This window comes from Fragaria vesca, linkage group LG3, assembly GCF_000184155.1.
Source record: "Fragaria vesca subsp. vesca linkage group LG3, FraVesHawaii_1.0, whole genome shotgun sequence".
NCBI lineage: Eukaryota > Viridiplantae > Streptophyta > Magnoliopsida > Rosales > Rosaceae > Fragaria > Fragaria vesca.
Window position 1 is genome coordinate 2,075,747 of NC_020493.1, and position 10,683 is coordinate 2,086,429.

A 10,683-nucleotide genomic window follows, 5' to 3' on the forward strand; every position below is an offset into this window, starting at 1 on the left:
ATTAGATTCATTTTCATTTGGAAAGCCCGATGCAGCTTTGTCTATAAGTTTTAGGCCGATCACACATGGCACTCTGTGCATGCAGTGCTATCGAGCTTCAGTTGAAGTTCAATCCTCTTCACTCTAATGCTACTAACTGATGCACAACAACACCTGCATAAGCAAATTCTAGATTCTAGTAGCTTGTGTTATTAACAATCAGCACTACTCAACAAAGTTCAACAAAAAGCACCAATCTTTTCAGCTTAAACACTGACCCACTACACAAATGCATCAATGACAAAACCCCAACACATAAATAAGCCCATTCTAAAACTAAAAACCAGATCAAAACCCAATTCACCAAAATCATAAAGGAAGCAAATTTCAGGGTCTAGTTTGAAGATACGTGGGTACCTCAGATCTTCGTCGTTGAAGGTGGCAGCGACGGCAACGCGCAGCTGCCGCCGGAATCGTCACGTCTTCAGCCTTGTCTCTGCTGCCATGGCGGCTTCCCAACTAGTGAGTGAGACTGAGAGAGCTCTGGTCGTTGTTGCGCTCTTTTCATAAATGCTAAACACTAGGGAGGAAAAGTCATTTTGCCCCTAAGATATAATTTATTTACGGATATGTATCCGGCCGTATCAGACAAGCGTATATGGGCCATTTCCGTTCCCTGCGCCTTGAAGGTTAAGAATGTGTTCTCGGATACAGAGGAAAACGGCGAGATCCGCGTTGGATACAAAACCGTAAATATATTGGATCGTGGGGGCAATACTGACTTTTATGTGCTAGTGTATGTCCTCTGCTCCTCTGGAAGAAAATAAATCAAAGTGTATGGACATAGGGCCGGTATTAGTGTTTTAGCTCTCCGGTCAGTGTCGTGTTCTATCAAATTGCTAGTATCTCAGGTACGCCATTACTAGTAGTCCTCCTATCAAATTATTTTCTTAGGATTTGATGAAATCAATGGACATTTTGTTGGGGATTTTCTCCATCTTGTAGCTATTACGTGGCCCCTGATTAGTTTATAACCTTGAACCCATTCTCCTCCCCACCTATATAATATCTGTCACTGATAACTGGGTTTTGAAATATTACTTATGAAATTCAGATTCTTTTGATGATATATAATGCTTAGTATAAATTGAGTGACGGTGAGACACAGTTCTTGTATATCAACTTTCACTGACTACCGGGGCAGGCTTAGAATGCTCCATATTGGAGAAGTGGGTACCTTCTTTGTGTAAGGAGACGAAAACAAACTTTTGGATGACTTCCACACTTGCAACTTTGATAATGGGGTTGATAATGATGAGAACTATCTTACTTAGTGGTGTCGTGGCGTCGTTAGTCCAGTAAAATTGAGGGCCTTGCTGGATTCAACAGAGCAGACTGTGCTGCAGCAATGGCTGGTTTACTGTATAACATCTGAACTTTGCAGGGCGGAGGGAGCCGGTTCACAAATGTGATTTTTATGCTAAAAACCACTGACATGTGATAACTGATCAGAAAGGTTTTAATTCATAGTTTGAAGGGTTGAAACTACCGGATGATGATGCTCGATCTCTTAGACAATAAAAGAGTATATATGAGGGAGTGTGGGTCTCAATGCCATCAGAGCTGTTCCTGCACAGCGTATGCTTACTGCGAGATGTTTGATATGGTCTGGTGACTTTATTGATAGCCTATAGCTGCTGGGATTTGAATTGTTTCTTTTACTAGGCTGGCTTGACTTAGAACTTGCCATTTTAGTTTTTTACTCGTTGATATGATTTGGAAATTAAGGATTCAGCAGGAAAATCTTGGTCTAGAAAGGAAAGAGGATTTTCTATAAGTTTTAGGAAAGTAATCTTTCAAGATCTGTTAGGATTTTGTCTGCTAGGTTTAGGAGTCCTAAAAATCTTATTGTATCAGCAGCCCCTATAATAGGGAGCCGCAGGGGGATTCTCTAAGGGTGAGACAGAAAACCTAGAGAGTCAAAAGTGATAGAGAGATAAGGGATCTAGCAGGGAGTTGGGGATTAGCATAGGGATTTCAATAAGTACTTGTAATCAAGTTGTTATTCTCCATAGTGCTAGTGATTCTCTCAAGAGAGATCACAAAGTGGACGTAGGCTAATTATAGCTGAACCACTATAATTCCGCTGTGTTTGTTTCTGTGCTCATTTATTTTTATCTTTGCTTATATCGTAAAGTCTGAGTAAAGATCCTAGGGACTTAACCACTATAATTGCTTGAGTTACTGATCACTTACGGCATGGTCATCCGATCCGGTCCAATCGGTTGGAAAGATGGCGTAAATACAAGACTAGCTAGTAGATATTTGGTTTATATCAATCAGTCCAAGCAAAGCAGCAGTACTTCTCTTCACAGTAAAAAATAAAAATAAAATAAAATTAAAAAAAAAGAAGGGGATCTCTAGCTCTTCACTAATGTGGTAAAATTTTCGATCTTTGATTCTTTTACGAGGTATTCTCTTCTTGCTTAGTGAGGTACTTTCTGTTATGTTTTCATGTCATCAAAAGTAGCAACCCTTTTTGCATGGACACTCCCTGTCATTCAAACTCTCTGAGCTTGAATGAGTTTGGTACTTTGGGTGCATTTGTTGTAACGTCTAATTGTCTATATTGAAAGCTCAGTCAAGCTGCCTTTTCCATATTCACCGTTCATTGTTTTCATGCAATATAAATTATACCTTCCCTTTTCAAAGAATGGGTTGAGTTCTTTCAAGTATACTGCTCCATCATAGTGTTCTTGCTTTGGTTCTTTCAAGAAGCATCGTTCTTATAGGTTATGTTGTGGTAATTCACCATCTTATTTCTCACTGCCAACTAGGAGGGACCAACTCATGATGGTACCCTTATATATTGTTGAACTACTTCACCTTTGCTGTTCCACTGCTTTTTCTTCTTCTTCCTCTTCTTTGTGTTTCTTTGTCCCGGAATGGGGTGGCTCGTTCTTTGTCGTGTTATGTTATGCTTCTCTTTTTGTACCAGCCAAGACAATCTAGTACCAGGAAAATCTATCAGTGCAAACCACACCTTGATTTCTTCCTCTGAAATCTTTGCATTAGGCTTCTTTAGTCCTGAGAATTCTAGTAAACACTTCCTTGGTACATCACATATCCAAAGAGTACTACTCAAGTAGTTTGGGTGGCTAACAGAGAATCCCCACTTCATTCACCCGGCGTTTGTATGCTCTGCGGTGATGGAAATCTCGTAGTATTGGATGAGACAAGAAATGTTATCTGATCAACTAAAGCATCAGTATCTGCTTCTGCAATGAGTAACACGACTGCTTTACTCTTGGATACTGGTGCGACTCTGATTTGGGGCTTTGGGGTTTCAGATGTTGTTCTACCATCTTTGGGCTCCGATTCAGAGCTCATCTCTTCCATCTCGATTCTCATCTGCATCGGTATCTCTTCCCATCACTCTTCTCTAGCCGGAGTTCTCATCCTTGTACGGCGTGCTCATATTGTTGGTCGTCTATCTGGTATTATCTATGGCCTCTGTTATTTTCTTGCTATGTGCATATGATGAGATTGGGAGAAGTAGTAGAAATAGGTGATGGAGAATTAGTGATGGAGATTTGTAGATGGGTGGGAGATGCGTACCTCTGCTAGCTTCAGATTCTTTAGCAATGTTGGTAGTTAATTTCTCTTTGATTCGGCATCTCTTTCACATGAATCATGGATTCTCTCTCCAATCTAGGCTGTTATGTTCAATTCATCAGTTTTCCAGTTTTATTTTTCTTATCAGAATTTGTTTGCCGTCAACCAAAAGAAAAAGGTGACGAATCAGTTTTTTAATTTGTTTTTGGACTGGTGAATTGGCTTGATGGGTTAGATTAAGGTCTGAATGTTTTGGCTTGTGTGCAAGTTGTGTTTGTTTTGGAGGATGCTTCCATATTTGATGAGGAATTTGCTCTAATAATCTACAGAAAAATTTGGTTAAATCTTTCTCAGCGGGTAGCTCTGTCTTGTTTCATGGATTCTTGCTATGGTCTTGGTTGTTATGCTCAATATCGTCAGTTTTCCATTTTCTTTTATATCAAAGTTGTGTTTGCCGTCAACCAAAGAAGAAAAAGGTGACGAAGCAGGTTTTAAGTCTGTTTTCGGACTGGTGATTTGGCCTAGCAAGATGGATTATGGTTTGGATGTTTGAGATTGAGTGATTGTTCTGCCTATTTGAGAGATGGAATCAAAATTTGGTTGTTCTGTTGTTCTAGAATGAAGTTGGCAATTGCAGTCTGGTTCTAATGTCAGGAGAGGGTGACAATATTATTTGCTTATTGCTGACATATGTGGCTGTTGGGTTGATAGTAGTATATGAATATTGTGAATATGTTGAAGATTGAATGTCAAATTTGGAGAGGAATGATTGATAATATGTAGCAGAATGGTAGTCAATATGCAGTAGATGCAGCCTTTTAGGTTTTTAGTATGCAAAGTCAGATATCAACAAAATTTTCAGACATTCAGTATATCAACAAAATTTTCTGAGATTTAGAGTTCAAGAAGAAGAATTTTCAGTTTTTCCTCATATCGTAGTTTGTTTGCTGCACTGCTGCTGTTGGTGTCCTCCTTCATGCTGCCTCATTTGTTGCCGCAACCAACAAGCCAACTTGATCTTAGAGATGCTTGGTTATTGAGTTTTTGGAATGGTATGTTATCTAAACTTGATCTACATCATGTGATCTGCTTGTTTGATTGTTGTTTGTACCAACCATTATGCTAGTTAGCAAGCATATGGTTGAGGGAGGGTGTTAGCATTATAAGGGTAGACAAGTCTTTCTATTATAATCCCTACCCTATAAATAACTCTTAATGTATTGTTCCATTTATCAGAAATACACGATGTAATTCATAAAAGTCTCTGCGTTTTTCCTTTTCTGCATTCCTTTTCAATTGTGCTCTTTCAATTCCAATAACCCATGATTTCTATCAGTATTACAAGCAAAATGTGTCTGCGCAGGCCATAGTGTGGGTGGCCAATAGGGAACAGCCACTCTCTGATAGATTTTCTTCAGAATTGAGAATCTCATATGGAAATTTAGTACTCATGAACGAGTCCAAAATGGCAGTTTGGTCTACAAATCTGTCCTCTACCACTACCACCTCAGGCTCTGTGGAAGCAGTTCTTTTAGATGATGGAAACCTTGTCTTGAGAGCTGGGTCTAGCTCATCCGATTTTTTATGGCAAAGCTTTGATCATCCAGCCAACACTTGGCTACCAGGAAGTAAACTAGGATTCAACAATGTTACCAAACAAACCCGAATGCTCACTTCATGGAAGAATGATGAGAACCCTGCACCGGGTTTGTTCTCTCTTCAGCTAGACCCAAATGGAAGCAACTCACTTATCATTATGTTGAATAAGTCTAGACAGTATTGGAGCAGTGGATCTTGGGATGATAGTCTTCATACTCTCAGCTCGAGTCCTGAAATGAGCCCCAATAGTATTATAAGTCCACTCAAGCTATTCTCGCGTCGTAACAACTGTTTGAACATTAATTTGTACAATTTTGAGGTGAATACAACTCAGTTAACGATCTACCACTGAAGCTAAAAGCTTAATCACATTTGTGACATAATTGGCAGATTTACCACTGACCACTGACATTGAACCTCTATCGACCTTCTAGGATACTAATGGTGAGTTGATTGGCCGAAAAAACTGTAGGTGTTTGAGAAGAAGAACTAGCGGCACTGGACTTCTTGTGTGTTGAAAATGCAGGTTCTTTGAAGGGTGGAAGTGTTGCACTTTGGTCAGCTTGCAACATATGAACTACAGAAAACATTGTTGGTCGATCAGCTGGGTCTTCTTGAACACACAGAAACCCTACATGGATACACCTTAAAGCTTCATGAGGTCGACATGTTTCCCTTACTGATTCATCAATTACCTCCATTCCTCTACCCTTTTTCCACAGTTTCCATGCCTAAGGTTCAAAATAATAACTCATCAATCATGCAACTATCCAGTATTCACTTATATGAGAATATCCTTTAAAAACTTAAATTGAAACTCAAGTTAAAGTAGTGCCACCGAACTTATACTAAGGTTAGTAGGTTACTGAGATTTTCAAAGTAATTTTTCTTGTATAATACACCCGTCTTTTTTCTTTTTTTGTGGAAATGATACACCCATCTAACCACTAACAGTTGTAATAGTTAACTGCAGAAACTTTCTTTCAAAGCACAAAAGGAAATTGAATCTCTTCTCATTCTAAATAAAGACAAGTAGAGTCTCTACAACTTACCCATCCAGCAAGAGTTAGTGAATTTTCATAACGATGCAGAGCTGCATTCTTCTTTCCACTTATAATCTCCAATAGTAGTACCCCAAAACTAAATATATCTGATTTCTCAGAGAAATGGCCATAACGTGCATATTCTGGTGACATGTAACCGCTGCATGCATTAATATGGTAGAGAAGTAAGAAAGTTATAGTGACTCCCTAATGTTTAATACATGAATAAACTCATGCGGTAATAATTAACATATGCTCTTCTAAAAAAAAAATAATAATTAATATATGCTTACTATGTCCCAACAACCCTGTTAGTATTTGCTTCGGTTTGATTTATGTCAAATATCCTTGCCATTCCAAAGTCTGAGATCTTAGGATTCATTGCTTCATCCAACAGAACATTACTTGCTTTTAGGTCCCTATGAATGACTTTCAATCTTGAGTATTTGTGGATATACACTAGTCCTTGACCAATGCCTTCTATAATTCTTAAGCGTCTGTTCCAATCCAATTTTGTTTTTTCAGATGGATCTGATGAACAAAACATGAGGAACAACCAACACTGAAAGTTAAGAGTCAATAAACATCAATTATCATCAAAGTAGCAAACTCCAAAGTTAGAGAAGCAAACATACCAAACAAAAACTTGTCCAAACTTCTGTTAGGCATGTACTCGTAGATCAGTATCCTTTCCTCCTCCTCAATACAACAACCCAAGAGCTTAACAAGATTGGTATGTTGGAGCTTGGCTATCAGCTTCAACTCATTCATGAACTCTTGATGCCCTTGACCAGACTTCTTTGACAGCATTTTTATGGCAACTGTTTGATTTCCAGGCAAAGTACCCTGTAGTGGAACAAAGAGCAACACAAGGTTAACTATCTCTTTCTCAATATAGCTTTGAATTTATAAAGGAATACACAAAAGTATCATATTTGTGAGCAAAAATGTAGTTTCATGTACACTTCAAGACAGTGGAGTTGTAACCTTATAAACAGGGCCAAATCCTCCCTCACCCAGCTTATTTGCTACTGAGAAATCTTCTGTAGCAGCTAATATACTCTTCAAGTCAAACACTGGTAGTTCTGTATCATTCTTTCCACCAACATTACGTGTGATCTCACCGTATTTCCTCTCACGCTTCCTGTTTCATTATTGTTGTTAGAGCACTGTGCCTGCACTAGTATCGGATAGAGATAAGAGCGACAGTAGTACCTTCTCTTCCTTGTAGTTTTCTTCCACAAGAAATAGCTACAAATTATTGTAAGAAATCCTGCTACTGCTGAGACTATTGCAATCACCAAGGACCGCTTATTACCTGCAAAAATGAGAAAGAAAAAACATCATGAAGACCATTGCTGGCATTACAAATGAAATGGACAACCAACAAGCATGAACCTCTTTCTCCTCTTACTTCTATTTGATTCAGTTGCTGGTATTCTGATGTATAAAGTTCTTCCATTGTCATCTGCCAAGAGATCTCCTGTCCAAATGTAGCATCCAGTAGTATTGCCTAAACATAAGCAGTGCAACCACACATACTTAAACAGATTGATTCACATTCCTCAACACTTCCTACTTGCGGCTGTTGATATGCAGACAATGGCATGCTAGGCATTTGTATAAACTGGTCTTCTGTCGTCCCATTCCTACAATTCAAAGTGGTTCTCGAACACCCACCAGAATAATCCTGCAAAAAATACCACTCCCTCTGCGATTTTGGCTTAAAACCACTCAAACATGTACAGAAAGGGGACTGATTCTGTCCATACGTGGAGAATGCCCCACAATAAGCATACACATTTGGTCTAGACCAAACCAGTGATTGATTTGTAAGTTGCCAAACCTGCCCCGAGAAGCGCAGCAGTAATCGAGACGTTTCATTGGGGTCATAAACAGAATAGGTGAAATAACTTTCATTTTCGCTTGTAACATGGCTGTAGTTGAACATACTATAGGGGCTCATTTCAGGACTCGAGCTGAAAGTATGAAGACTATCATCCCAAGATCCACTGCTCCAATACTGTCTAGACTTATTCAACATAATGATAAGTGAGTTGCTTCCATTTGGGTCTAGCTGAAGAGAGAACAAACCCGGTGCAGGGTTCTCATCATTCTTCCATGAAGTGAGCATTCGGGTTTGTTTGGTAACATTGTTGAATCCTAGTTTACTTCCTGGTAGCCAAGTATTGGCTGGATGATCAAAGCTTTGCCATAAAAAGTCGGATGAGCTAGACCCAGCTCTCAAGACAAGGTTTCCATCATCTAAAAGAACTGCTTCCACAGAGCCTGAGGTGGTAGTGGTAGAGGACAGATTTGTAGACCAAACTGCCAGTTTGGACTCGTTCATGAGTACCAAATTTCCATATGAGATTCTCAATTTTGAAGAAAACCTATCAGAGAGTGGCTGTTCCCTATTGGCCACCCACACTATGGTCTGCACAGACACATTTTGCTTGTAATACCAGATGCCTATATAGTAATTTGAAGTATTACCTGGTCTGAAGAAACCCAACTCAAATTTCCCACCAGCTGAGACAATGGTCTGATCACCAGAGAGAGATTGGCTTGCAGAGATGGTGTCAGCTGCAAGGGAGATACCATGAGTCTTGAGACAGGCATAACAACAGAAGGGAAAACATCAAGTCAATGATTGGTTGCTCAAAAAATTATGCAGTATGGAATGGGCTAGTGGTTCGTCCCAAAAAAAGAAAGAATGGGCTAGTGGGGAACCTTCACTACGGAACCAATTAACTTATGTGCGAGTAAACGGAGTCAAAGTCTTCTAAGTTGTTCAGACATCAAATGATACAATATAATTCCAAGTCGTACCAGAATGCCAGTTACATCCTAGTTTTCAGCTTCAAAGTTCTGACGCAAAAGGCTATAGAAAAATGTTTGCAGTTGACAAGGAAATAGAAGAATGTTTGCAGTCACTATTACTTTGCTAGAGGGTTAAGAATGTTGGTATTTGAACTACTTGGAGAAAAACGCTGTGATAAGCACTCGCAACCAACACGACAGTCTATTGGACCCAAGAAATCTCATGAGACTATCTATATAGATTGTTTCATCACGATTAACTGCAGTGGTATTAGCAGAAATGTACAAATAACTACCCAGGTTGTTGGCATATAACACTTCGCTATGCTGCTGGTATGATCAATGAGTTTGAGTTTGGAGCTGAAAGTAATGGTTATGTATCTTCTCTTTTTGGTTTGTCTACCGATTCTCACGTGGGTTCACCCAAAGAGTGAATTACCACAACAAACTGCAAGAGTAATTGTATCAGCAACAGTACGTAAATCTCTCTAATTTGCAAATAGAAAGCAGTCAACAAGGGAAATTCATTAGCAGAGAGATCAGTCAACAACGGAAGCTCGACAGAGACATACAGTTGCAGAGAAACCACAAATTACATCAACAAAATAGCAGAACCACATGTGCCACACTGCCACATCATCTCGCTGAGAAGATTCAAAAGCAACATGCCAAAGACCAAGAGAAGATTCAAAAGCAGGAGCAGACCAAAAATAGTGGTGGTCAGGTTAGACGAGTATAACCATTTTGTTAATTTCTTGTAATCAAAATAGAGGATTAAGCAATATTGATCCAACTTTTAAAAATCTTCGCAGGAGTGCCTACCGGACCACGTCGTTGTGCCATATCTGATTACACATTGTATCACCTGGTCACCAGGTTCATGGTGGTCACATTACTTGCAGGCAGGTTCCCTCAGAAAGCTATTCTTTGACTCGTGGACACTGGTGGACTCCAGCATTTCATAATCCAGCTTGTCTGGGAAGTTTTTCTTTCTGCATCCAATCCATGGAAACCAGAAGCATCCCAATTAAGCTGATGATCTCCTTTTTCTTCTCATGCCTATATCTCAGTACTTCTATCTCCCTTGCAGCTGACTCCATCACTACAATCCAATCTCTATCTGGTGATCAAACCATTGTTTCAGCAGGTGGGGTTTTTCAATTGGGTTTCTTCACACCAGGTACTGCTTCAAACTTCTACATAGGCATGTGGTACACGCAAGTATCAGAGCGAACCATAGTCTGGGTGGCAAATAGGGAACAACCTGTCTTTGATATATTTTCTTCAGTATTGAAGATCTCAGATGGTAATTTAGTACTCTATGATGAGTCCAACACTCCAATTTGGTCTACAAATGTGGCCTCCAACATCACCTTAGGCACTTCTATACAAGCTGTTCTTTTAGATGATGGAAACTTTGTCTTAAGACCCGAGTCTGGTTCCTCCCACCCTTTATGGCAAAGTTTTGATCATCCATCCCATACTTTTCTACCAGGAAGTAAATTGGGATTCAACAGAGTTACCAAACAAAGCCAGATGCTTATTTCATGGAAAAATTCAGAGGATCCTTCACCGGGTCAATTCTCACTTGAGGTAGACCCAACAAGCAACTCATATATCATAA

The 10,683-nt window shown here is 39.5% G+C and overlaps 1 pseudogene across 1 annotated transcript in view; it reads left to right on the plus strand.

Annotated features, from left to right (window-relative positions):
* Positions 1 to 10,683, plus strand: part of LOC101305924 — a 30,647-nt pseudogene that overhangs the window by 12,022 nt on the left and 7,942 nt on the right. The window contains exon 10 of the transcript XR_184349.1: positions 10,130 to 10,652. The product of XR_184349.1 is annotated as an uncharacterized LOC101305924 (transcript). The remainder of the gene's footprint in view (positions 1 to 10,129; positions 10,653 to 10,683) is intronic.